Source organism: Periplaneta americana, chromosome 16, assembly GCF_040183065.1.
Source record: "Periplaneta americana isolate PAMFEO1 chromosome 16, P.americana_PAMFEO1_priV1, whole genome shotgun sequence".
Classification (NCBI taxonomy): Eukaryota; Metazoa; Arthropoda; class Insecta; order Blattodea; family Blattidae; genus Periplaneta; species Periplaneta americana.
Window position 1 is genome coordinate 33,686,150 of NC_091132.1, and position 26,891 is coordinate 33,713,040.

Genomic DNA, 26,891 nt, shown 5'->3' on the forward strand with positions numbered 1-26,891 from the left:
AGATAAAGCCTTATAAAACGCCAATTTTCGTTCAATAATACATGAAATTGAATATGTATAAATTTACTTATCATATTTATTAATAATAATGTTCTTGAAATGGGCAGGGCATGTAGGACATATGGGCGAATCCAGAAATGCTATAGAGTATTAGCTGGGAGGCCTGAGGGAAAAAGACCTTTGGGGAGGCCGAGACGTAGATGGGAAGATAATATTAAAATGGATTTGAGGGAGGTGGGATATGATGATAGAGACTGGATTAATCTTGCTCAGGATAGAGACCAATGGCGGGCTTATGTGAGGGCGGCAATGAACCTCTGGGTTCCTTAAAAGCCAGTAAGTAAGTAATGGTTGTGAACATAATACAGGCTTAATTATAGATTATGTTGTTACCGTGTTATGTTTATATTGCTGAACATGATAAAGCCTTATAAAATAACAAGTTTCGATTAGTAGTACGTGGAATTGAATATGTATAAAATTTACCTACCATATCAATAATAATAATAATAATAATAATAATAATTATTATTATTATTATTATGATATGATTATAGGTTATGTTGTTATCATGTTATGGTGCTGCTAAACATAATTAAGCTTTATAAAACGACAATTTTCGTTTAGTAATACAGTTAATTGTTCCCGTGTGGTGACCGGGAATAAGAATAGTCCCACCGTAGCTCATACGGGTTGTAAGAGGTGACCATAATGGTACCCAGTGCCTGGGGTATAGCTGGGCCACCCGGTCCCAGGGGTTATAAATATATGACCTGGTCCTCCAAGTTCGGGGGTTGGATTCAGGGCTGACACCCCTGCACCCGTAAAAATCCATCATGTCAAGAAACCTCTACAGAAGCCTTGGAACCCGTTAATTAACAGAAGTCGACTTAGACAAAGGAATATGGTACTAGAGTTCGGCACATGGAATGTCAGGACCCTATATAAGACAGGCGCTTTAACATCAGTATTATCACAACTACAAAAGTATAAACTATCAGTGACAGCTTTACAGGAAACCAGATGGCATGGCAGTGATATTAAAAATATGAAGAATTATACTATTCTACAGAGCAGAAAGAACGAAGGTAGCCATGAATACTGAACTGTGTTTATAACTGAATCAAAATTAAAAAGTAATATTACGGATTTTAAACCCATCAATGAAAGATTATGCATTTTAAGATTGAGGATGAAATTTTATAATATATCAATGTTCAATGTATATGCCCCCACTGAGGATAAAGATGATAATATGAGAGATGAATTTTATAATAAACTGGAAAGAGTGCTGGATGCTCTGCCATCAAATGATGTTAAAATAGTGTTAGGTGACTTTAACGCTAAAGTAGGGAAAGAAGAGGAATTCGGAAGTATTATTGGAAGGCATAGTCTACATGAGATCTCAAACGAGAATGGGAGAAGATTAATAGACTTTGCAGAAGGGAAAAATTTGATTATTGGTTCAAACAGTTCCCACACAAGGATATTCATAAACAGGCATGAGGATGCCAGATGGAGAAACAGCAAATCAAATAAACCATGTTCTTATAGATAAAAGAAGAGCTTCTGGATTGCAAGATGTAAGATCATACCGAGGAGCAGATGGAGACACAGATCATTATTTGGTTAAAGCCAAATAAAGCCTGTGTAAAATTAATAATAATATAAATCAGAAATATAGACATCCCAGAAAGTTCAATATGGTGGGTCTAAAAAATGAAGAAATCAAAGCTAAATATGAAGCAGCACTCGATAAAGAATTACATAATCGTAAGGAGAAACTCATGGATGGAATTGAAGTATGCTGGAAATAAATCAAAGATGCTACAAAGACGGTTAGTGACCCAGACCCAAAAAATGACTGGTACAATGAAGATTGTAGAAGGGCAATAGAAGAAAGAAAAGAGGTATGTTCTATTCTATTATTCTATCCAATTTATTCTGCACACCATTTGCAGCTAAGTCGGTAATGGCGGCATACCCACAGGTTTGCAGCATTTATTTGAACATTCATTGACATGTTAACAGAATTTATTTGGGAAGACCTACAAGAGCTAAATATAAGGAGTACCAAGAAAAATGCAGAATAGCTAACCGAATATGTAGACAGAAGAAGAGAGTAGCATGGGATAAACGTGTTAAGGATATGGAAGACAATTTTAAAGATAATTTAAGACGACCCTACAAGGAAGTGAAATATAATAGAAAAAGATATGCTTCGAGGATAGATTTAATTAGGAATAGTGAAGGAGAAATCATTGCTGCGAAACAAGCAATATTGGATAGATGGAGAGAATATTTTCAACTGCTATTAAATAAAGAAACAAAGAACTTAATAGTGATGAAGAATCAATAGCATCCGAACTAGAGGAAGATAATCTAGAACCACCAGATTACTGTGATGTCCAAATAGCGATTGAAGCATTAAGAAATAATAAAGCTCCCAGAATAGATGAGATGCCCGCAGAACTGATTAAACATGGAGGAACATCTATGGTGAAAGCCTTACACACCTTGATTAAACAGATATGGCAAGAAGAACAGATGCCAAAGGAATGGCAAATGGGGCTAATATGTCCAATATATAAAAAAGGAGATAGATTACAATGCTCAAACTATAGAGGTATAACCCTTCTATGCACGGGGTATAAGATATTTACACATATACTCCAGAAGAAGTTAGAAGGATATTATAATGAGATCATAGGTGAGTATCAGGCTGGTTTTCGACGGGGTAGATTGACTATAGGCCTAGATCAGATATATACAGTTAAAGGTATTGCAGGAAAGTTCTGGGAATATGATCTTGACCTACTGCATCTGTTTGTAGACTTAAAGTCTGCATATGAGAGTGTGGAAAGAAAAGGATTGTATAGGATCATGGCAGAATTTGGAATACATAATAAAATTATAAGGCTTGTCAAAATGACTATGTCGAATTCGATGGCCAAAAATTAAAATATGTGGAGGTATTTCCGATGTTTTAAATATAAACACAGGCCTTAAACAAGGAGATGGTTTAGCGTCAATGTTATTTAATTTAGTTTTACATTGGGTTATTAAGCAAACCAAAGTAGATTTTAACGGCACATTGCTATATAAAAGCGTTCAAATTGTGGGATATACAGACGATTTAAATATCATAGGACGAAGAGTTCAGGCAGTAGAAGAGGTTTTTAAGGACTTGGAGTCAGAAGCATCAAAAGTTGGATTACATATAAACGAAGATAAAACAAAAGTGATGGTACAAATTAGAGACCGAGATAGAATAGTCATACAGCCCAATTAAAAAATTAGTAAATTTGCAGAAGTAAATGAATTTAAATACCTGGGAGTATTGATTACAAATAAACATGATGAGTTAATGGATATTCAAAATAGAATTACAGCCGCAAATAGAACATATTTCTCACTTTTGGGGATTTTAAAATCCAATTACGTTTATAAGAAAAATAAACTAAGAATATATAAAACAATAATTAGGAGTATATTATGCTATGGGTGTGAGACATGGACATGAACAAAGAAAACAGAAGGAATGTTGGGGAGGTTCCAACAGAAGATACTCAGAAGAATATCTGGTCCTATACAAGAGAATCAACAGTGGAGAATATGATACAACCAGGAACTGTATGAACTATATGAATCGATAGATATAGTCACACATATCAAGCTGAGGAGACTGGAATGGGCAGGGCATGTTTACAGAATGGAAGAGCAGAGAATACCAAAGAAAATTTTGGAAGGAAATATTTATGGGAGGAGACCTGTTGGAAGACCTAAAGATAGGTGGATTGATGCAGTTACGACTGACTCCAGACTCTTCTTTGGAAGCGCGGCATGGAGAAGGATGGCGATGGATAGGGAAAAATGTAGGAAGAAGCTAGAGGAGGCTAGGGCCCAATATTGGGTTGTTAGGGCATAGTAGTAGTAATACAGCTAATTGAAAATTTATGAATGTGCCTATCACATCTATTAATAATTAATGATTGTTATGAACATAATATAATTATAGGTTATGTTATTTGGAGCAAATCGCAATATAGAGAATGTAAAAGCCTAGAACATAGAATACCAGATAGCTCAAGCATGGATAAATATATATATATATATATATATATATATATATATATATATATATATATATATATATATATATCATATATTTATCCATGGTGATGGTGTTGGTCATTGTGCCATCTGTTGACGATTTATTGAACTATGGTATTCATATTGTTGACTCCTAAAGCTATATGAGTGACTCATCTGGTACAGTATGATCTAGGACAGAACAGAAGACTCGAAGAAGTGTGCAGCGTGTAGTCTTGCACGTCGCTGTAGCACACAACCTTCGTAAGTGTTTGAAACTAATCTCAAACAATAGGAAGTGAAGGAGGTGATCAAAATATTATGAAACTTACAGATCAGAAACCCGATGGAACTGAAGATTTTGGAGGACATCTGAAAGTTTTACCAATCAAGTGAAGGAATTGCAAACAGTTCTTCACAACAGGTAACCAAACAAAAGTCACATGTTTTCATTACTCTCCAATGTATTTTATTTCAAAGTATTCTGTATTAAAAGTGTTATCTTTATTTCAGAAATACAACAAGAAATGACTTCAAGTTCTACGCTGATCGATTGGTAAGTTAAAGGGTCACGTTATAAGTTATACTGACAGAAGAACTTTGCCAATAATACTAATTTAAAAGAGAAGAAAACGATATTGTTGAAACAAAGAGGATGCCAAGAATTTTTGTGTGGATACTGGAACTCGAATTTTTGTATGAGGCTTCCTTTTGGGAAACCAGACTGTTAAAGTTTTTGTACATTAAAATACTATGAACACATGTGAGGAAAAGGGTGCTAGAATGAATTTGAGATGAATAAAATGCACAGACTTGTTAAAGAAGAGATAATAGGCTATTTTAGAGTGATTCAAAACACTTTATGCAATGCATACCATATGAGACAAGTAAATGGTGCCTCATATTGGTCAATTTTATCAGAACAATAATATCGTAGTTTAAAGAAAGACTCAACATGTTTAATCTTTCATATACCTACCGGTAGGCCTAGTGTGAATATTTTTTGTACAGATTCGCCTTGTGATTGAAGAGTTTGAACCAACTTCCCTTTTTGAAATGTGTTGTAACAACACCCAATGGAGCAAAGTACCAAGGTCTGAAGTACCAGAGGCCATTGTGGTGTAAACATAGTGAGAAGTGGGGAAGCGATGGAGCAGGTAATAGCAATGTTTATCAGTGTTAAGTGATTATTTTGATGTGTCTTAGTGAAACTTACAGCAGAGTCCATATAGGCCAGTTTCTATCAGATGCTTTTCCAATTCACGGCGGGCTAAAGTAAGAAGATGCACTATCACCTTTACTTTTTAACTTCGCTCTAGAATATGCCATTAGGAAAGTTCAGGATAACACAGAGGGTTTGGAATTGAATGGGTTACATCAGCTTCTTGTCTATGTGTATGACGTGAATATGTTAGGAGAAAATCCACAAACTATTAGGGAAAACACAGAAATTCTGCTTGAAGCAAGTAAAGTGATAGGTTTGGAAGTAAATTCCGAAAAGACAAAGTATATGATTATGTCTCATGACCAGAATATTGTACGAAATAGAACTATAAAAATTGGAGATTTATCCTTCGAAGAGGTGGAAAAATTCAAATATCCTGGAGCAACAGTAACAAATATAAATGACACTCGGGAGGAAATTAAACGCAGAATAAATATGGGTTGAGAAGCTTATGTCATCTAGTCTTCTGTCAAAAAATCTGAAAGTTAGAATTTATAAAACAGTTATATTACTGGTTGTTCTGTATGGTTGTGAAACTTGGACTCTCACTTTGAGAGAGGGACAGAGATTAAGGGTTTTTGGGAATAAGGTTCTTAGGAAAATATCTGGGGCTAAGAGGGATGAAGTTACAGGAGAATGGAGAAAGTTACACAACGCGGAACTACACACATTGTATTCTTCATCTGACATAAGTAGGTATTTGTGAACATTTGAATAATACAGTAATTGTACCACCGATTACAGCAGTTACAATCAGTATATTCTTAAACATTTTATATACACAATCAGAATGACAGCTTTAGTTCTCCATCTGAAAAAATAAAGACCATGAATTTTCTGGAAATAAATTTCGAGAAAATTACGCATTTCTAGAAAGCAAAATGAACTTGGTTACATGTTAACCAATTATAATGTAAAGAATACTTGCATACAATATACGAGCATCTGTTATACATAAAATAATAACTTATAACTTATAATGTAACACTGTGTTCTTCTTTATATACCTATGCTCTTTGTCACTCATTTTACTTGCATAATGTTTCTTTGGGTCAAGCTTAAAATTATGAGAGTATTTATAATTACATTCTTGTAAGTTAGGCCATGTTTCTCTTTTATCTCCAGGTACAGGGAATACAGTGATTAAGGCCATTGCTGTATTGAAGGGACATAATGTAGCAGAGGAAAATATTATTCTATCCAATTTATTCTGAACACCATTTGCAGCCAAGTCGGTAATGGCGGCATACCCACAGGTTTGGAGCATTAATTTGAACACTGATTGACATGTTAACAGAATTTCCATCTTTTGGCAATTGAAAAAAATTGCTCATGTTTATGAACTAAGTGTTTTGATACAAGACGGATCTGCTGTGATCAGAAATACCTGCAAAAACAGACAGTCTACTACAGAAGTACTGGCTGGAAAGTGCATTTAGTCAAAATTTTAATTCTGCTGTTAACCAAATCGTACATATATGGTAGATTGAATAAAAACTATTTCCTTTTATCATAAACTAAATATATTATTATTTCAAGACATTATTAAAAAATTTGAATACACTTCTTTAGTAAAAACTGCTATTTCATTTATGCTTTAGCAAATTCTATCACAGTTACTGAGAAGGATAGATACCATATTTACTTGGCTATAGGACCCCTACCTCCTTTACTTTTTGAAAATCAAAATACAAAATAAAAAAAATTCTTGGAAACTGATGAATTATTTACTGTCATTATGTCTAATTTGGTAAAGTTGTCCTCTCTTTGCTTCTGTGACTTCTACAAAAGATAACAGTGACATGTCTCCCAAGTTCCTGACCTTGAAGTTGCTTCACAGTAAACTACCCTTTCCGTACCACTCATTCAACTATCACTTGTCTTACTTTTTTTTTTCGCATGTTCAGTCTTCAACTATACTATGTACTGTGAAAAGCTAAACATAGGGTGCTGATAATGAGTACTGACAATTGAAAAAGGAGTTTAAAATAGCTCATTTTTTTAATCCCCTGCCAAACAAATTGATTTCGTGAAGTTCGCACCTATAAGATCTTCCCCTGATTTTGGAAGTAAAACTAGAGAAAAAAAGAGAGGTCTTGAAGCTGAGTAAATACAGTAATTTTATTTAAAATGTTTATATTTCTCACAAAGAAGGAGAGACATCTGCCTAAGAAACCAGGTGACCATTCAGATCCAGTTTATAATATAAGGATTTAATTGAACTAATTAACATGGAAACTGTAATAAAATTCTGGTACAGTAGCAATATCAACATATAGAATACAAATGAATACTTAGTATGAGTATAGAGTTCTTTAGAATTTGGAGACAAATGCTTTCAATATCATGTTGTAGTATATCTACTGGGTGTTCAGTTCAAAATGTGTCATGGCTCGCTGTATGCCATCATGTGGCTAGCCAATGAGCCTAGAGAATTCAATCTTCCTACACTTCCGCAGAGGTGTATAACCTAAGAGGCAGAGAAGTTGCCTAGCAAGTACGGCGTTCATTCTGAAGAGTACGTACTGATACGTACGGTAACGCCGGTAGTGGCAGGAATGTGAACTGTTTGGAAATACGTACTGTTGGGATATGGGGAGAGGGTTAAGACGATTACTTACGTATTTGTTGACATTAACTTCGATGGTCAACATGGACACAGAGCATTTGATTTGTGTTGTGGAATGTTACCGTACGCAACCGATGATAACAAATATCCTGCGTACGACTTGCCGGCGCAAAACACAGTTCGAAAGAGGTTATGGTAGCACACAGACCGTACAGACTGCCATCTGTTGCTACGATGTTCAAGTTATACAGTACACGTTCTCAAGTTCAGATTGAAGAACGCCTTAAATAATAGGCAACTTCTCTAACATGTAAGCTGAAACTCGCTTCAAATCGGTGACCCAACAACAATGACGTCATGACACACTTTGAAATGAACACCCAGTAGAGATAGCTATTAGCATATTTAAAACAACTTCCCAGAGTTCCGAAAAGAATGTCATTAACCTCTCATGCATGTACACGTAAAATGAGGGGTGCATGGACAATAAATTGCCTCCTTTTTGCTGCTCACTTATGTCACCAGTTGAATGTGTTGCTCCATTCCCACAGGATCTAGAGTGAGGCCTCTTTCTCTCTTCCTGGCAATTACTACAATAACAGCTATTCAGTGACTGCCATCAATAGAAACAATGGATTTCTTTGTAACCTTCCCATTTAGCTTTCTGCAGGGTTGTAGAGATAGAAGAATACGCACAGAGTGATGACGAGTGTTACAAAGGAATTCTCCCTTTGGCAGTACACAAGTTCCTATGACCCTGAGCTCATAAATTCATAAACTGTTCACTTAGACAGTCATTACATGGCAAGAATTTATCCAGCTAATGTACTCTGTAAGTGTATATGACATCACAAGATATTGATTTGTAGTCTAAACTTGCTTTCCCTTTCATTGATTTGAGATCGCTGATTCTATTAAAAGATCTTGCACAAAGTTTACACAGAGAAAATATTGCAAATCAAATTCGCGAATGAAGGAGGACGAAAATTTCTTAATGAACTTCTTGTTAACATGTCAGTCATGCAGTAGTGTAGGTCTGGATGTCTTGTTACAGATAGAATGTGCATAACTACTTTATATAGTTAAATGAAACAACACGTTTTATGCAGTTTTGTCTCATTTCAGATGCAGAGCTTGACATCAGAAATTCATCCTATAGCACTCAACCATTTTGGTCAGAAATATTTTGGTACAGACTGAAAAGACAATAGTTCCTGTGCAATTCAAATGGAAGCTTTGTTTCTTACATTTTTACAACCTACATGTTCTACATGTTTATTTAAATTTCTCATTCGCTGTCCATTTATTTGGGATATAAGTATTTTGTTACTGAGTAAGAAATATTTAACTTTCGTTGCAGAAAAAAAGGAACTTTTCTCTTAGAAAGGAAAAGAACGTACAGTATATGTTTATGAATGTACATTAAGGATATATTTTAGCATATAAAGGGTGCGTCAGAAAGAATGGATGGATTTAAAACTATCGATACTCAGCAAGGGGAGGGATAGAGTGGACGGGACCGCGACTGTTGGGTCAGCGAGAGAATGCAGTTTGTTGAGAACATGGAGTGGTCTGGCATATGACGTGCGTTCATCGCAGATACATTTTTTTAAAAATGAAGAGTCTTTGATCGCCACTCAGGACTCATTTCGAGATCGGACATCACACTAGGATTCCAACTCGGAATACAATTTTGCAGTGAGTGGCTTCGTTTCGTACTACAGGTTCAACATTAAAGAATAAGTCACCTGGACGACCATGGAGCGCTTGTACACCTGCAAATGTGGAGACAGCAAGACAGTCTGTTGTCTGATCATCTCAACGATCAGCCTGCAAACATGCTATTGCACTGAGATTGTCCGAGGCTACGGTAAGACGCATTTTGCATTTAGACCTTAATTTTCGCAATTTTTTAAAGATGACAACTGTGCAACAACTTAATGCAGGAGATTGAAAGAACCGTGTTGATTATTGTCGGCATATTATCACGAACGTGACTCCTACCACCATTCTGTTGACCAGTGACGCAGCCCATTTTCACCTCTCTGTGTCAGTAAACAGAATTTCCGTTATTGGGCTGGAACCAATCCTAATGAATTGCACGAGAAATCTCTTCACAGTGAAAGAGTTACGGTTTGGTGTTCTGTAGTAGAATTTGGTTTTTGGGGGCCTTACTTTTTTTTTTAGGATGACGACGGCCATACAGTAACCATTACAGGTGCTCGTTACTTTAAAACATTGTCCTGCAACCAAGTTTGAACAAGGTTACTGTTGATGCTGAAGACATTTGGTTTCAACAAGATGGGGCTACTCCTCACACCATGCGTCAAACAATAAATCTCCTAAAAGAGCTCTTTCCGGGGCACATCATCTCACATTGTAGCGACATTCCTTGGCCTGCATGTTCGCCAGATCTCACGCCCTGCGACTTCCTTGGGGTCATTTGAAGGCAGAAGTTTTTAAACATCGACCACATACACCGACGAACTAAAAACGGAGATTCGTAAAGAAATCGCGGCAATCCCACCAGCTATGACTGTGAAAGTGATGGCGAACTTCAGAAAACGGCTCAGTGCCTGTATCGAAAGCTAAGGACATTATATGTATGATGTTGTATTTCATAAATAAACTGCATGTATTGGTGAGTCTGTTGATAACAATAAATTTTTGATTTGATGAATCCTTACCATTTTCTTGCCCTGTGAAATCCATCCGTTCTTTCTGATGCACCCTGTATATTTCAGTAAATATGTTTCATTCTTAATTACAATGAATGAGATTCTATGTATTTTATGTCATACAAAACAATAGACCATATTAAGAATACATGGCCATATCAGCAACTATTAATTCTATTATTTATTGGTTTCCTAGTTTTGTTGCTGAGAAGATGTTGGTAATAATGAATGACATGTACAGCCTGATTTGTAACAAAAGAAAGTAGTTGTAATATTTGATTCTTAATTACAATGAATGAGATTCTATTTATTTTATGTTATACAAAACAATAGACCATATTAAGAATACATAGCCATATCAGCAACTATTAGTTCTATTATTTATTGGTTTCCTAGTTTTGTTGCTGAGAAGATGTTGGTAATAATGAATGACATGTACAGCTTGATTTGTAACAAAAGAAACTAGTTGTAATGTTTGATTCTTAATTACAATGGATGAGATTCTATTTATTTTATGTTATACAAAACAATAGACCATATTAAGAATACATAGCCATATCAGCAACTATTAGTTCTATTATTTATTGGTTTCCTAGTTTTGTTGCTGAGAAGATGTTGGTAATAATGAATGACTTGTACAGCCTGATTTGTAACAAAAGAAACTAGTTGTAATGTTTGATTCTTAATTACAATGAATGAGATTCTATTTATTTTGTCATACAAAACAAAAGACCATATTAAGAATACATGGCATATCGTAATAGCAAGCAACTCAGCAATCATTAGTTCTATTATTTATTGGTTTCCTAGTTTTGTTGCTGAGAAGATGTTGGTGATAATTACTGAATTACAGGTACAGCCTGATTTGTAACAAAAGAAACTAGTTGTAATGTATTACAGTATTCTCTCAATTTTGTATTTTTAAACTTCAGTTTCATATATATTTATCCAAAAACCAAAGTTTAAATTAACGAATGTTGATTAATTCATGCAGTATTGGACAGGTTTATCATTAAGTCTTAAACTTAACAATATGTTATATACAGGTAATTACAGAAGACGCACGAATGAACTGGCTAGTGAACCACCTGTTCGCAACATTTTCATGCTGTGCGCACCTTTAAAGTAATAACGTGTGAAAAGATTCTCAAGAGTGCAGCCACAGCATTTTTTTATATTGGTTTTTGAGAGTTATCAACAATGTTTACGAGAAGAGTGCTGTTTGTTATTATTAAAGTACTCAGTGTATCGACATTTTTCTAACAGCTTCATAATACAAATAACATAAACTTTAAAATCTAGATAGAACAGAAAAATGGGTAACAGACTTACTTGAATCAAGAGAATGCTTAAGGAATTTGCAAATGCTGGTTGCAAAAAAAAAAAAGAAATGCTAGTGAAATGCAAATGTCAGAAGACGAAGTTAAATATAAATTGTACATTCTTCGGGTCCAATATAGTAAAGAGCAAATAAGAATGCTCTTGCTGGCACTTACAAAAGGTTAGCATAAAATTATTCATCCCTGTCATTGTAGTTTTCGAAGGAGACTGTGACTTCATACTGTTCTTTATTTTTGTCCACTCTTTGATCCAATACAGTTATATTTTTGTAGTTTAAAATAAGCAACTCCTTGCATTTCATGATTTGAAAACGTACCACGTACATAACTATAAAATGCATTCACGAATCAACACACAGATGCAAATTTACAGCTAACTGTGGCTGCAGAAATGGCATCTTGTATGTTAACAGACTCACCATCTTTTGTCACAAAGTCTGCAGCTCTCAGGATGCACAACACGAAAAGTAGAACAATGTACACTATGCACTGCTTTCAGGTTGTGTGTGTGGACATGACATGCAACTTTTACAGCTGCAGTAAAAATGTTGCTCAGCAAAAGTATCAGTGTGTGACCATACATTCACAACAACAAAGAGAGCCATCCTCAACAACATCACACTTTTCCTCTGCTGCTGTAACTCTTACTGTTCACTGAGAAACCTACAGAGTTGAATAAATTTGTTTAGTAATTGTTGTATGGCTGGTACATGATTTCATAAAAAGCAATTATTACTCTATACCAAACATTTTTGATGATATATAGTAGTGGTCGGCAATAAGATACAGCCTGTAAAACACACCAAAGGAAAAGGTAGGAAAGGAGGAGGAAAAGGAGGGGCACACCTTCACTATTGCAAGTTTTCTGCGTGCAGAGACAAGCAGTGAACACCAAATTGCTTAACTTCGAATGAACAAGTGATGGCTAAGGGGAGGGAAATCATGCCTTACCCCTCCACTCTGCTTGTATAGTAAGAGGTTGACTTGCGAGTCAAGAAATGCCGACCACTGATATATGGTGTATGTAGTTTCATTTGCCACTATTATTTTATTATTATAATAATAGAATTCGTGAGAACCAATTTTGAGTGCATTAGTAATGTGTGCAGTTTTGCTGTAAGGGCTTGAAACAATCTCAATGTTTTTGAACAAAAATATATATATATTTCATATACATACATCGAAATGACTTATAAATACTGAATATGAACAAATTCAGCTTAGCTATTTACGAGAAAAGGTTACATACACAAAGAATATGCAAAAAAACGCTTTTTTACTAGCAATCAGTGATAGGATCATCCCCATCAATGTACTGAATGTAGGAAAGAAGTTGTGCTTGACCGCTAATATAGGTGGACTTGTAGATCTGAAGTGAGAACTTCTGACTGCTCTTTATTTTATTCTTCATAATGTCTTGGATGTCATTGGCCATGCCACTAACTGGGCAGTTAATTGTGTCAACAGAGAGAGGAATTTAATTTTAATTAATTTTATTAATTTCTTACAATAATAGGTAAAAATTAGCGTCACATCTTTCACCTTGTGGAGGCACACCGGTTGCAGAACACTGATTCTAATTCATAGAGTATGCTGTCTTCAAATTCTTTCTTTTTCTTCCTACATATATTTTTTTGCGAGCAACTTTATATTCTTCCTCCGCTGCTCTAGTTCGTTTTTGGGTCATTTTAAGTCTAAGGACATTTCTTGGGTCGATTGTTTCCTGGCATTCATTGTCAAATCACTGATTTCTGCTTTTATTTTGGACTGTTGAAATTACTTCAGTTGCTGTGTTATGTATAGTTTGATAAAATTCCATTTCTGTTCTGTATCCATATCTTCCATCGTTTGCATTCCAATAGTATTTTCGATAGTTCTTCTATAATTATCTGCTATTGTACTATCTTTTAGTCTTCCGATGTTAAATTTGATGCATTTCTTATTTGACTGTGAAGTTACTGTACACATTCTTTGTTTATACTTGACTCTCACCAAAAAATGATCCGAATCTCAATCTGTACCCCTTAACAATCGCACGTCTAAAATATCTGATGCATGTCTTGTATTGATCAATATATGGTCAATTTGGTTAGTAGTGTGACCATCAGGTGATGTCCAGGTTTGTAAATGAATGTTTTTATGCGGGAACATAGTGCTAGACACTACAAAATCCTTGGATATCACGAAATCACTTAATCTTTCCCCATTATCGTTTGTGGTGTCAGGGAGAGTATATTTACCAATATTAGCAATCATATATTCTTTGCCAGTTTTGGCATTTAAATCACCCATAATGATAACATCATGTTTGGGGATTTGTTGGCATACTCTGTCTAGTTGATCATAAAAGGCATTCTTAATTGCTTCATCCTTATCTTCAGTAGGGGCATGTACACAAACTATTGTGGTGTTAAAGAACCTTCCTTTCAATCTTATCGAACACATGCGTTCATTAAGTAGGTTTATTTTAAGCTTTTTGCAAATCAAAAAGCCTGTACCAATGTTGTTTCTATCTCCACTACCACTATATAACACAGTATAATTTTGCAGAGTCAAAAATTTCTGAGCTCCACCATCGAATCTCCTGTATAGCTGCTATTGATATATTGTATTTATTAAGCTCTTGAATAAGGTTTCTTAATGCTCCAGTTCGGTATAAACTTCTTACATTCCAAGTAGCCATATACATGTCCATTTTATGTTTGCAGGGTCGTTTCCTTGAATCAATCGGGCTAAATTATTTAGGTTTCTCAACAGTAAAATTTTTTTACTAGAGTGAGGTCGTCAGCCTCACGTCTAAACCCCCAACCTGGAGGGCCAGGTGATTTTTGATCAGGGTTTTCTTCTCCTAGCCTTTGTAGACCCAACTACTCGCTGCAAGGCAGCAGCACTGGTTTTGGTTCACCCTGGGTATTTTATTTCCCCAGTACCCGCCATATCTGGTGAGCGTTCCCCTATCCACCACCTGGGGAGGCGCCTGATGGGAGACCAGTAACTCCACACAGGATAATGTAATAAGTAATATAAAAAGAAAAAACTAACACCAGTATTGTGCAACTGTATTGTTCCAAATCTAATATTAAATTTATGTTATATTTATATCACTAAAGAACGATAACAATATAAATAACTTGAATATTATTTATACATTCAGAATATAAATGATAAATATCGGTTTGTTTAATTAATATAACTTAACATATTATATAATATATAATTATTTAAATAAAATGACCTATTTTACAAAGAAAAATGGTTATTTATATTATAATAATTGAAGAGTCCACTGCAAGAATGATGGATGTCATTTGGAATACATTTTGCAGGAGAAGCAATTGAAAGTTTGAAATGCTTAGCACTCAAAGCTTAACTGTGATTTTCCGATCATTACTGGACAGTGAGTATCAGTGCTAATGCCATATAACTCTGTATGTACATTCTATATGTCTTAAGCTAAGCATTGACAGTCTTGGGTCATTTTCGACAAGAAAGTGACATCCATCATTCTTGCAGTGGACTCTTCAATTACTTGCATAAAATACAGATTATTTATATCGCGAAAGAACAATAACAGAATATAAATGATAACTTGAATATTATTTATATCACTAAAGAACGATAACAAAATGTAAATAACGTGAATATTATTTATATTGTTAAAGAACGATAACAGAATACAAATGATGTCTTGAATATTGAACAATTAAAAAATAAAATGGAATCTTGAACAAGGCCTGAACTCACGACCTTCGAATCATTAAGTGAGCACTCTACTGCTGGTTTACGAGACACATACGGAATAATTCCATAGGTCCGGAACTGCTTCTACAAGGACATGCATCATGTAACATCGCTGTGATTCGAAGTGGACTTAAAAAATATTTGCTGTTCATGAGTGCGGCCACTTTTTTTTTTTTGACAACTGTACATACTGTAACACATTTTTTGGGCCCATAGTCACTAGCAACAATCTAGGGGAACTAAGATAATTTTATGTTTTCGGGCTTATTAGAGTCCTTTTCAACTGCATAATTGAAGTATGGGAGGAATATAACAGTGAGTATTCCTTTTTTGCAGTAATGTAATAGAAAAGTATGCACTATTTCCTAGTCAATTCTCTAAATGAAGCTTACTGGAAATGTACTGTGTAGTAAAATATTCGTGATCGATACACAATACTAATGTTTCCAACATATGAAAAGTAAAGGAAGATAGTAGTGACATCTTCAGACTTTTCGGTTTTAGATTATTTGGTCCATAGTGCATTCATTCTTTGTACCTACTTCTTTCATTTTAATCACAATCTTACATTATGATAACAGATGGCATAAAGGGTCAATTACACAGATGAAACCATAAGCTGCACTGTCCACTAAAACGGTTACCACGTACAGGGTGTATCAGAAAGGATGGCACAAACCTACATTGTTGAAAGTACACGCTAATAGAAGTAAAAAAGTTCGTTTGCGAAAAAAATTACGGATGTAAGGTTACAAGCCGACACTGACGTCAATGTTTGTAACATCGTATGGTTTACTCCTTGTGCACTAGAAGTGGTCCTATGCTCTTGGTTTACAAAACTGAACATTGCCAATAGGTGGAGTTGTAATCAAACCATACACGTACAGGATGGATGCAGTACACAGTCTCAAAAGGAATCAGGTAAGAGTGTACTGTATCTAAATGCAACATACTAAAGTAGTAGTGTATTCCTTGTTAAGGTAAGCCATAAGTGAAATGTGAATTAAATCAGCTGAAAAATTAAGAGTACCCATGAGTGAAATTCTAAACTATAATACCGGTAGCTAGATTTTTCAAATTTATATTAATACAACTAAAGAACTCAAAAAATGTTGTCCTTGTAGCTCTCATGGTTCACAAGTTATGGGAAAATTTACATTTGGGGGGGGGGGGCACGTAACTCAAAAAGTCCCTTGCATAACAATTTTATTTTTTTCGGTCTCATAATTTGTGAATAGGTTCACCGCACATATACTTCTTCAAATTGCTCTGGGTTTCAATGTAGATTCATTAGTTAAGCCTCTAGAATTTTTTTAATGTTGTATTTTTTTTTTCTTAAAAATAAAAAAAAATTAACAAGTATTTGAAAAAAATATATATTGAAATTCTATTCACAATAAAACCCAGAACAATTTTTATTCATTACATATCTGTGAACTTAAATACCAAGTTTGAACTGTCTATCATAAAATCTGCATCGCAAGGAGCATTTTATAGGAGTGAAAATGCTGAAATTTTAAAATGTGAGAAAACAGAAATGAAAGATTTGAATACATTACTCACATTAAAATCCTCTTGGTTCATAAGTTGGACCCTCAGATTTCTTCTGCTTCTCCTCTTCTGCAATTTTTCCTTCTTCCTCTTCTTCAGCTGCTCCTTTTCTTCTGTAGAGCTTCACTTCTTACTCTGGATGATAGGATTGTTATCCCATTGTACAGAAATTCTTTTTGCACAGTCCACTACTATATCATCTCTCAGCTGTTGCTGCAGTTCAAGTGATTTGACACTCTCCATGTTGAATTCACTGATAACTTAGCTCTGGTCACTGCCAAATCCAATTTGTTTTTAGACATAAATACCTCTTTAGGGCATTTATTCCAAATTACATGATGGAGAGACTCGGCATTTTGAGTTTTTACCTTAGCACACCTCTCCAGTAATCTTGTAGTGGCCAGTCTCTGATAAATGGACATCATTTTTACAGCAATACTTTCAGACAATTTAACTCTTCTTTTGGAATGTGTATCTACACATCCCTCTACAACTTGCCTGTTGTAACAACATCATGAATCGATTCCTTTTGGACATGTCGTATGCTGTGGCTTGTCACTGGTGGAAATGTAATGCCTCAGTGTGGCATAAATGGCATTTTTCATGTTTTCCACAAAGTTTATATTTCTGCAATGGCCTTCCTATAGTAACCAGTGAGTTTCTTGATCACGGTTTCCTTTAAACTCCCCTCATTTTTCCCTCCCAAAGTAACACCTTTATTTCTCCATTCTTTCACAAGATTGCGAAGAACAGTCCCTAAACGTTTCGATACATGGTTAATACATTCTTGTTTAACAATAAGCCTACACATGTCAGATCCATAAACTTCAATTTCATTTAGATGTGTATGAGTCTTGGCATCTCCATCTGACAACATTTCTGTATACCTAAATTTTCTGTTTTGGCCTGATCTTCACTACAAAATTTCTGCTGCATCTTTCTCCATTGCATTTGACGATCCATTCTAATTTTTCTGACAATGCCCTTTTTCTAAATGATCTTCATATTAGTTTCTGTATTCCTGAGTATTAGCTCCTAAGCTGTCTATAGCAGAAACACACATCCCACAAAACTTGGAAAGTATTCCATAGTCTAATATGATACCTGTCATAACATCTATGACTATGCCTATTCCATAGTTTGACGTGTGTCCACGTTTATGGAAAGTGCCATCATATGAAACACAAATATCAATTACATCTTTGTTTTTCAATGAAGGATCAGACTCTATGTAAGCAGTCCATACAACTTCACTACTTAAACTAAAGAGTTCTGTTTTTAGAACCTGTCCATCTTGAACTAATTGGTTTAACAGTTCTGAATATGGTCTTGAACCCATTGCATTCATTCCCATATCCATTGAAAATGTTTGCATGGCAGCATGCCCCTTTCCCATAGCTAAAAAAGAATCTACCATCCTTTTATTCACATCAAAAGGAGCCCTTTGAGAACTGTAATTTCTTATCCTTGGTTATGTGTGTATCTGTGAGGAAATGTTCTCACAAGCACCACATTTCACAATTAATTTGGAACAAAAACCTAAATTTTCGGTTATATCAACATTTATATTGTGTGATTTGGTTACACAATGGACAGTTAGGAGACTGATATATTCCAATTCTATGCAGATACTTGGCCAAACAGTCATGGCCTGTTGCAAATCTAAATGCAGCTACAGACGATTTGCGTGGTAAATCGGGAATCAACTGTGGATTATGATGCAGAGAGTTCCATTTTTTCCCTTGAGATTGTGTTATCAAATTTTGTTTGTTGAAGACTAAGTTTGTAGATTTAATCTATCTTTTCAGAGAGGAATACGTAGATTTAGTAACAGGTCTTTAAATCTGTGCGTCAGTGGCTAACCATGACAATATCTTTGAAAAATATTGGAGTGCAAGAGGTCAAATGACTTTATTGTCAAATGCCTGGCATTAGAAAACAACAACATATTGTGTGATTTACAAACACCACATATATTGATATTGATATTATTTATTAATAGTTCAAAAGTACATAAACTTAATCTTAAAACTGATACATTCACAAATAATGATAATACACAATATTTACACAATTTAATAACAAATTTTCTATCATATAATTATTCAACTTATGTTGGTTTAACTTACACTTACTTCTGGTTTTAGTGCAAGTTTTCACCCTATGGCATTTATTTTTTACACATTCAAAACTTGTTTACATGCTAAGATAGAAATTCTCATTTTTTTTTTCTATATTAAACAAGTGTATATAAATCGTCCTTGCTGCTATATTCATCTAATTATCTTTTACCACAGTCATATTTATATTTAAATTTCAGTTCCTCGTTTACACAATACTTAACTATTTCATGTAATAAATATCGCATAGAAGTTAGCAGATGCAGACAATATGTGAACAAACAGAATAGCTGAATCAGTACATTCTATGTGAATATGTAGGGCAGTGTCTAACCTCGTGCTTACGCTTGTCAGCAAAATCCTCGACGTAACCTTATTACAGCTGTCAGCTTACTTGTTTAAACACATTATTTGTCAAACTAATTACATGATAACATAAATTCCACTTTAATCAATTCAATCGCATGCACTCATTTACATTCATTGCTATTATGTTCCTAATACATTTATAACTTAGTACCATCCTGTCAAATTAAAGACTAATATTTACCAATTTATAACGTCTTAATCTTTTTATCACTTTTATCATCTATAATAATTTACACCGTTATTACTTAATAAATTCATAAAAGTATTATTTTCAATTTTATTTATTAAAACTTCGACACTAATAAATCTTATTTTTTTTAAATATGTCTACCATTCTTATTTAATTTATTATTAATTTTTCTAATAGCAGGAAAGTTTATTCGTTGTTGCTGCCTATCTCTTAGCGAGTAAATTCTTTCATTAACTATATCCTTATTCGAATTAGATTGTTCATATCTATTTCTATTAAAGTTCCTATGTGTCATTTTACCTCTGAGCAAATGTTCGTCAACTGCATCGACCTCATCGTTTGATCCAGCAACGCTTCTCCTTACAGTAGACGTTTCACTTCCTCTCAAGCACCACGAACTTCCACCAGACTGTGTCACCAGATCTGCACTTGCGCTGACCTCATTAGTTGCTCCAAAACCGCTCCTTCTTGCTATACATCCACTCGAGCTCCTCGGACTACCCTCCCTGGTAGCCTGTGGTACACTTCCCCTAACAGCATCCTCTCTAGCTCCTGTAACTTCTTCCAAACTAGGTTTTCCTTCTCCACTCTTGTTTCGTCTGTCGGGATTTCTGTTAACATCATTCTCAGTTTTATCTAAGTAGCTTATTAACTCCTTCGCTCCTGTAAGCCCATCCATTCTCCAATTTGTTATTTCAGATTGCTGAAGCCTATCAGTAGCATTACTTATCTGCTCGGTTCTCTCTACGCTTCTAGATTTTCTACTTCGTGACCCACTTCTTCTGTTTGCGTTATGTGGAGAGGATGATCTATTTCTATCTGTCGCCATTTTCGTATTTCTATTATTTTTGCAGCTGCTCAATACATCTTCAATATTTTTATCTTTGAGGAATTCTAGGTCGACTATATTCCCATTTATCTTTATTTTATCATTCACTAAGCTTGAACAAACACCACATAATAAACCTTGAAATAATTGTTTCCAATCACTACTATGTACAAGTGTGTAAGCAGCACTGAACTTTGGCTTAGGAATATTACTTTCATTGTCATTAACATTTTCTTTCTGAGTAGGCCTAAATGCATACAATTTTCGTTCACTTGCTGTATGTGACACTGTAGAAAAAGAATCACTTTGATTTGAGCTACCAGGTTCAGTAGAGACACTTACTACGACAGGATTTCCAGGTAATTCACATTGTTTTTTCCTGGTTTTATAATAATTCAACTTGCCTGCTTTTGTCTTCTTAGAAGGACGCTTTTTCGGAATTCTATAATTACTTCTTGGCGATTTTAGCATTTCCATGGTGAATAATAACTATAGGCCTATATTACACTAATAGAATTGACTAAAACAACTGGTATGAAAATATATAGATAAGCTTACTTTCACTCACTAATAACACGTTTTGTAGCCAGACACATATAAACATTAAACACGTGTATGTACAAAAAACCAAAACAAACTCCATTTTGGTAAACAGACACATAATAAATCAACATAAATAATTATACTAAGATCACATTCATAGACTCCTTAGAACTAAGCTTATGTAGGAACAAAATAATGTCTCTGTGTTGGACTGAAACATATTGGTAATAATTTTGTTTTATAAATATTGTGTACTATGACTCAAATACCGTGCGTTTTTTTTTAAAGCAAGACGTAAAGCGCTGCAGCAAGACCGTTCTTTTATTACATTTGCTTCACCGTCGCTGCAGCAGCGCTGTAGCAAGCGTGCAGCAAATCAAAACTTCGCTTTACGAGTTTGCTGCGGAATGTGTGTTTTGGTCTTTTGCAACGTTTGTTATTGTCAAAATCGTCTAGTAATAATAATTCCATGTCATTATCATGGAAGTCGAAATTATTTAACAGGTTTGGTTCTTTTAGGGTTAAATTTATTACGGCAGAAATAGAAGCCAATATTAATTGTCCACCATTTTGCAGTCAGTTGACCTACTTACGTTTTTTTCGACCCTCATTTTGCTGCAGCAAAGGCATGAAGCGCTTTAAAAAAAAACGCACGGATAGTAGTTGTAGACTATGCGAAATTTTAGAGACAAACACCAGTGAACGTATGCAAACATCTAACAATCAAAATAGCGCGGTATATTAAAACAAAACTGGGCGTGTCGCAGCAGAAATTTAAAGCACTACGAGACTTTAAAAATGGCGGTACCGTACCTCTGTTGCTATTTTTTAATAGCAGAAGGTATGTAGTATTTTATAATGCCAAAAAACAAAATTGTTATTTTTGAGAGATTTTCTTCAAAATTCACTCATGGGTTACCCTAGTAAATTCTGAACTTCAAATTAATTTATACTAACTAGGACGATGTTTATAATGAAGTCTGTGGCAGCTTGTAACCATACATTCGTAATTTTCTCGCTTCTTTGCTTTGCAACAGTTTATGTGGTTTGACCTGCACGAAACTTTGAAACTCTTTGAATAGTTCAATACGTTTTGCACTCGCATGAAAAAAATTATACACATCACGTGCCAAATCTTCAGGAGCGCGTGGAAGTTTGGCGCAAGCGTACGAGGAGCAAAGATTAAAAGAATGACAAATACAATTCATAATAAATAAGTTAGGTACATCTGCTTTCAGCATAGTGCAAAGAGAATGCCTTTTCCCCATCATAACACTTGCATTATCTGCAGCAAAAGCCAATTAAGTTGTCTTTATATGGGATGCCATTAGACACAAACGAGGTTTTTACATGTTCGTATGAATGCTCCGCTGTTCCCTCACTTATTGGAATAAGATCGAAAAAAGCGTCAGTAATACCTTCCCCATTATCAACGCGTGCAACAATACACAAATGTTTCGTAGAACTTTTGTCCGTAGATTCATCGACAATGATAGAAAATTGTTTTTCCCTCAGAATTTTGTACAATCTTTCTTTGCTTTCCACCGTTACATTTTGGATGATTGCTGTAGTTTTTGTACGCCCACAAGTTATCTTTTTGGAAATTCCAGAATCTGAACAAATAGATTTAATTAGTGCTGGCAAATGTTCCATAATATTGAAAGACATTATGTTCTGCTACAAAACCTGATAGTCTCACTTCTGCTTCTCTCACCTGAGTGCCTATTTTTGTAGTCGCACTCGTAAAACTTGATTGAGTTTTTTGTCCTAAAAGTGTTTTCGAACTTTTCAAATGTTTTTGTGTTTCTGCATGTCTTTCCAAACCTGTTTTCCCGCTTGCTCCTATAGATATATGAAAATCACAGACTTTATAGTACGCAAAATTAAGTTATCCCCTTTCCTACTTTTGCATAACCACCCTTTAAACTGTTCATCATTTTCCCACTCCGATTTATAATTCTGGGAGTATTTACTTTTCTTTCTTGCTGGGACACTTTCACTCATTTTAAAAGATCACTGTGCAAGAATATGTAACACAAAAATACCAGTACTGTCGGTGACTCAGGAGAAGACGAGAGCGGACTGAGGAGGAAGAGATGTGAACAGATAACGTATGACAACACGTGCAATATTTGTACTGCAGTAAGCGGAAACATTTGGTCTCCTTCTGTTCAACTTAGCTTTAATTTCCATACGCATTGTTACTCATGTTTCCTGCACGAGTAATAACCTGGCTACTGGGATGCTTATCTGAGCGATGTTTATAATAATCAACAGCGATAGTCAAGAAGGTCACATTCTTTCCGCTCGTCTTCTCCTGAGTAACGGACAGTAGAGTTGAGCTTAAACGATATTTTCAAGTATCTGTGACAACTGTGACTGTGACAATTAAATATCTGTGACTTTTATCTGTGAGTTTGTCACACCGATATTTTATATCGCTAAGTAAGCACAATATGCATGAATTATACCGATATTTTGTCACACCGATAAAAATTAACAGGAAATATTGAAGAGCAGTGCAATGTGAATACGATTTCTCTATACACGCCACACTTCAGTGGTTTATATGGGAAAATCCAACAAATAAATTATGTACATGTACCATTAACAAATAAATACTAATCTAACTGAACAGTAACATGTAAAAAGTTAACCTTATATACCAAGAGGTTATATCGTAGTTGATTGTAGATATGGAATCAGTTGATAATTTTTAATGTAGTTGGGTACGGAGAAATTGAGGTTATGTGATTATCCTAATCGTTTTAAAAATTCATCCTTTTTATTGTATATAATATTGAGTCAGAATAAAAATTAACGAAACATAAGTATTCGGAAAAACAATAGAAAATAATTACAGAACAAGACAGTTGTTCAGACAGGATATTACACAAGATAAAGTATTGGTAACCAATGGTATTATTATTATTATTATTATTATTATTATTATTATTATTATTATTATTATTATTATTATTATTTAAATCGTGTAATCACTATATCATTTATAATAAGATGAAACTAGCGCTGAAGTAGTTTCGGCAATTTCGGATGTGAAAATCATTGCATTTATAAGGAAGCACAATATGCATGAATTATACCGATATTTTGTCACACCGATAAAAATTAACAGGAAATATTGAAGAACAGTGCAATGTGAATACGATTTCTCTATACACGCCACACTTCAGTGGTTTATATGGGAAAATCCAACAAATAAATTATGTACATGTACCATTAACAAATAAATACTAATCTAACTGAACAGTAACATGTAAAAAGTTAACCTTATATACCAAGAGGTTATATCGTAGTTGATTGTAGATATGGAATCAGTTGATAATTTTTAATGTAGTTGGGTACGGAGAAATTGAGGTTATGTGATTATCCCAATCGTTTTAAAAATTGATCCTTTTTATTGTATATAATATAATCGATAAAGTATTTTAAGTCGTGCATTAACATTATAATATTGAGTCAGAATAAAAATTAACGAAACATAAGTATTCGGAAAAACAATAGAAAATAATTACAGAACAAGACAGTTGTTCAGACAGGATATTACACAAGATAAAGTATTGGTAACCAATGGTATTATTATTATTATTATTATTATTATTATTATTATTATTATTATTATTTTTATTATTATTTAAATCGTGTAATCACTATATCATTTATAATAAGATGAAACTAGCGCTGAAGTAGTTTCGGCAATTTCGGATGTGAAAATCATTGCATTTATAAGGAATTTTTTTGTGGAGAGACAGTCCCTCAGGTTAAACTAGCGCTGAGGTACTTTCGGTGATTTCGGAAGTGAAAATCGTTGAATTTGATTGTTTGTGGAGATGCAGTTGATCGTATATCCAAGGCATAACAAAGCCTAAACTAACCAAACCTAACCTGTCACAGATTCGTGTATGCAAGGTGTATAAGGGGAATACGAAGGAAACTACCTCAAGGTTAGTTTAGCCAAATAAGTTTTATCTCGTTCGGTTTTAATTCTATAGGTGCTGTTGTCGGCTTGTGAGAAATGCTTCGAAAGTTCGGAAGAGCATAACGTTCAGTGACACGGAGTGAACTAACATGATTTACGTTTGATACCCCTTATTTTCAAATGTAATTAATTATCCCATTTATGTGTAAGTGTAGGTCTATTTTAAAAGTGTGCAAGGGCAATGAGAACGATTTGTTGGAGCAGTGTCTGCTGGATGTCAGATCTTTTTGGAATTTATAAAATTGACAATTTTTGCTAACTACCCCATATTATTATATTTAAAAGTTGAAAATTACTTGCAAGTTGATGATTTTAACAATATCTAGATAAATATCACTAAATATCAAGTTTAGAACATTGATTAGGCCTATTAATTGGGTGAAATAACACCCCACACGAGTACCAATGTTAGGAAGCACTGTGCGATTTCCTAAGAGTTAATAACCATAAACAACATACCGGTAATGAACTTATTACAAATAATTTTATTTTAAGTTTAATTATTTGAATTAATACTACCCTGCACTGTTCGTGTTAGAGCTATACATTAAAACTGGATCATACATAAATGAGAGAAGTACATGTAAAGTTATTAAAATAATGTAGGCTCCTGTAACTATTCTGTTTGTAATTAATAGTATAACTAAAAAAGTATTGTTACTGCGTAAAAATTGAGTGGAAAATACTTATACATTAATATATATTCACAGTAATATGAAAATGTGAAGATCTCGGGGGACTATATAAAATATTTATAAAACATATATTCAGACTTAATATGAAAACAAAATGTCAGATTCATGATTATATTATTATAATGCCGCTAATAACTTTGCAACACATCATCACTTTGAAAAAAATAATATTGAATAAAATATCACGAAAAAATAATCAAATACCACCGCCCGATTGCTGTTATTGTATCATGCGCATGCGCAAACCCACGACGTAGAGGAGAAAATATCAGTCGCAGACGTTGCAACAGTCACAGAGTACTGAATACGGAGCAGAGTTCGATAGCGATATTTTGTCACAGATATTTCGCGTCATCAGTCACAGGTTTATCTGTGACAAAATATCGGTTTGTGAAATATCGGCCATCTCTAACGGACAGTACCTACACTTCACTCTTCCATTGTTTCATATTCACACAATGAGAAACAAACTTCACTACTGAATAAGTTTTCTTCGTCTGTTCCCCGGGACCCCAAAACAATATTGAAATAACTTATCACATGCTTACGTTGCATGAAGATTATATTACTGAGTGTGTGGGGAGGAGGTAAGGTTTCAAACATTCGTTCTCTATGAACAACTATCATTCTATAAAATTATGTTTAGGCTATCGAGTAGATTAGAGAGATACATAACTCTGAGCCATGTGTATAAAACAGCATGGCCTTTATCTGCACAGTGTGCTCATTTCATTCATTCATTTATTTTATTCCATAGATCTTACATGAGCAATGAAGCTTTAAGATGTGTAACAAGTCAACATTTTACAATATTACAATTACAATTTTTACAAATTTTTATAGTTTTACAATTTAGTAATTTTCTACAATTTTTACAATTTTGTGCAATTTTTTACAATTTTTTTTTATACATATTACCGGTATATAGTCCGACCATCGGTTCTGTGCC

General features: G+C 34.4%; 1 protein-coding gene across 2 annotated transcripts in view; it reads left to right on the plus strand.

Moving 5' to 3' along the window:
- Window positions 1–26,891, plus strand: part of MICAL-like (protein) — a 92,681-nt gene that overhangs the window by 10,251 nt on the left and 55,539 nt on the right. The gene's annotated exons all lie outside the window — the stretch shown is intronic.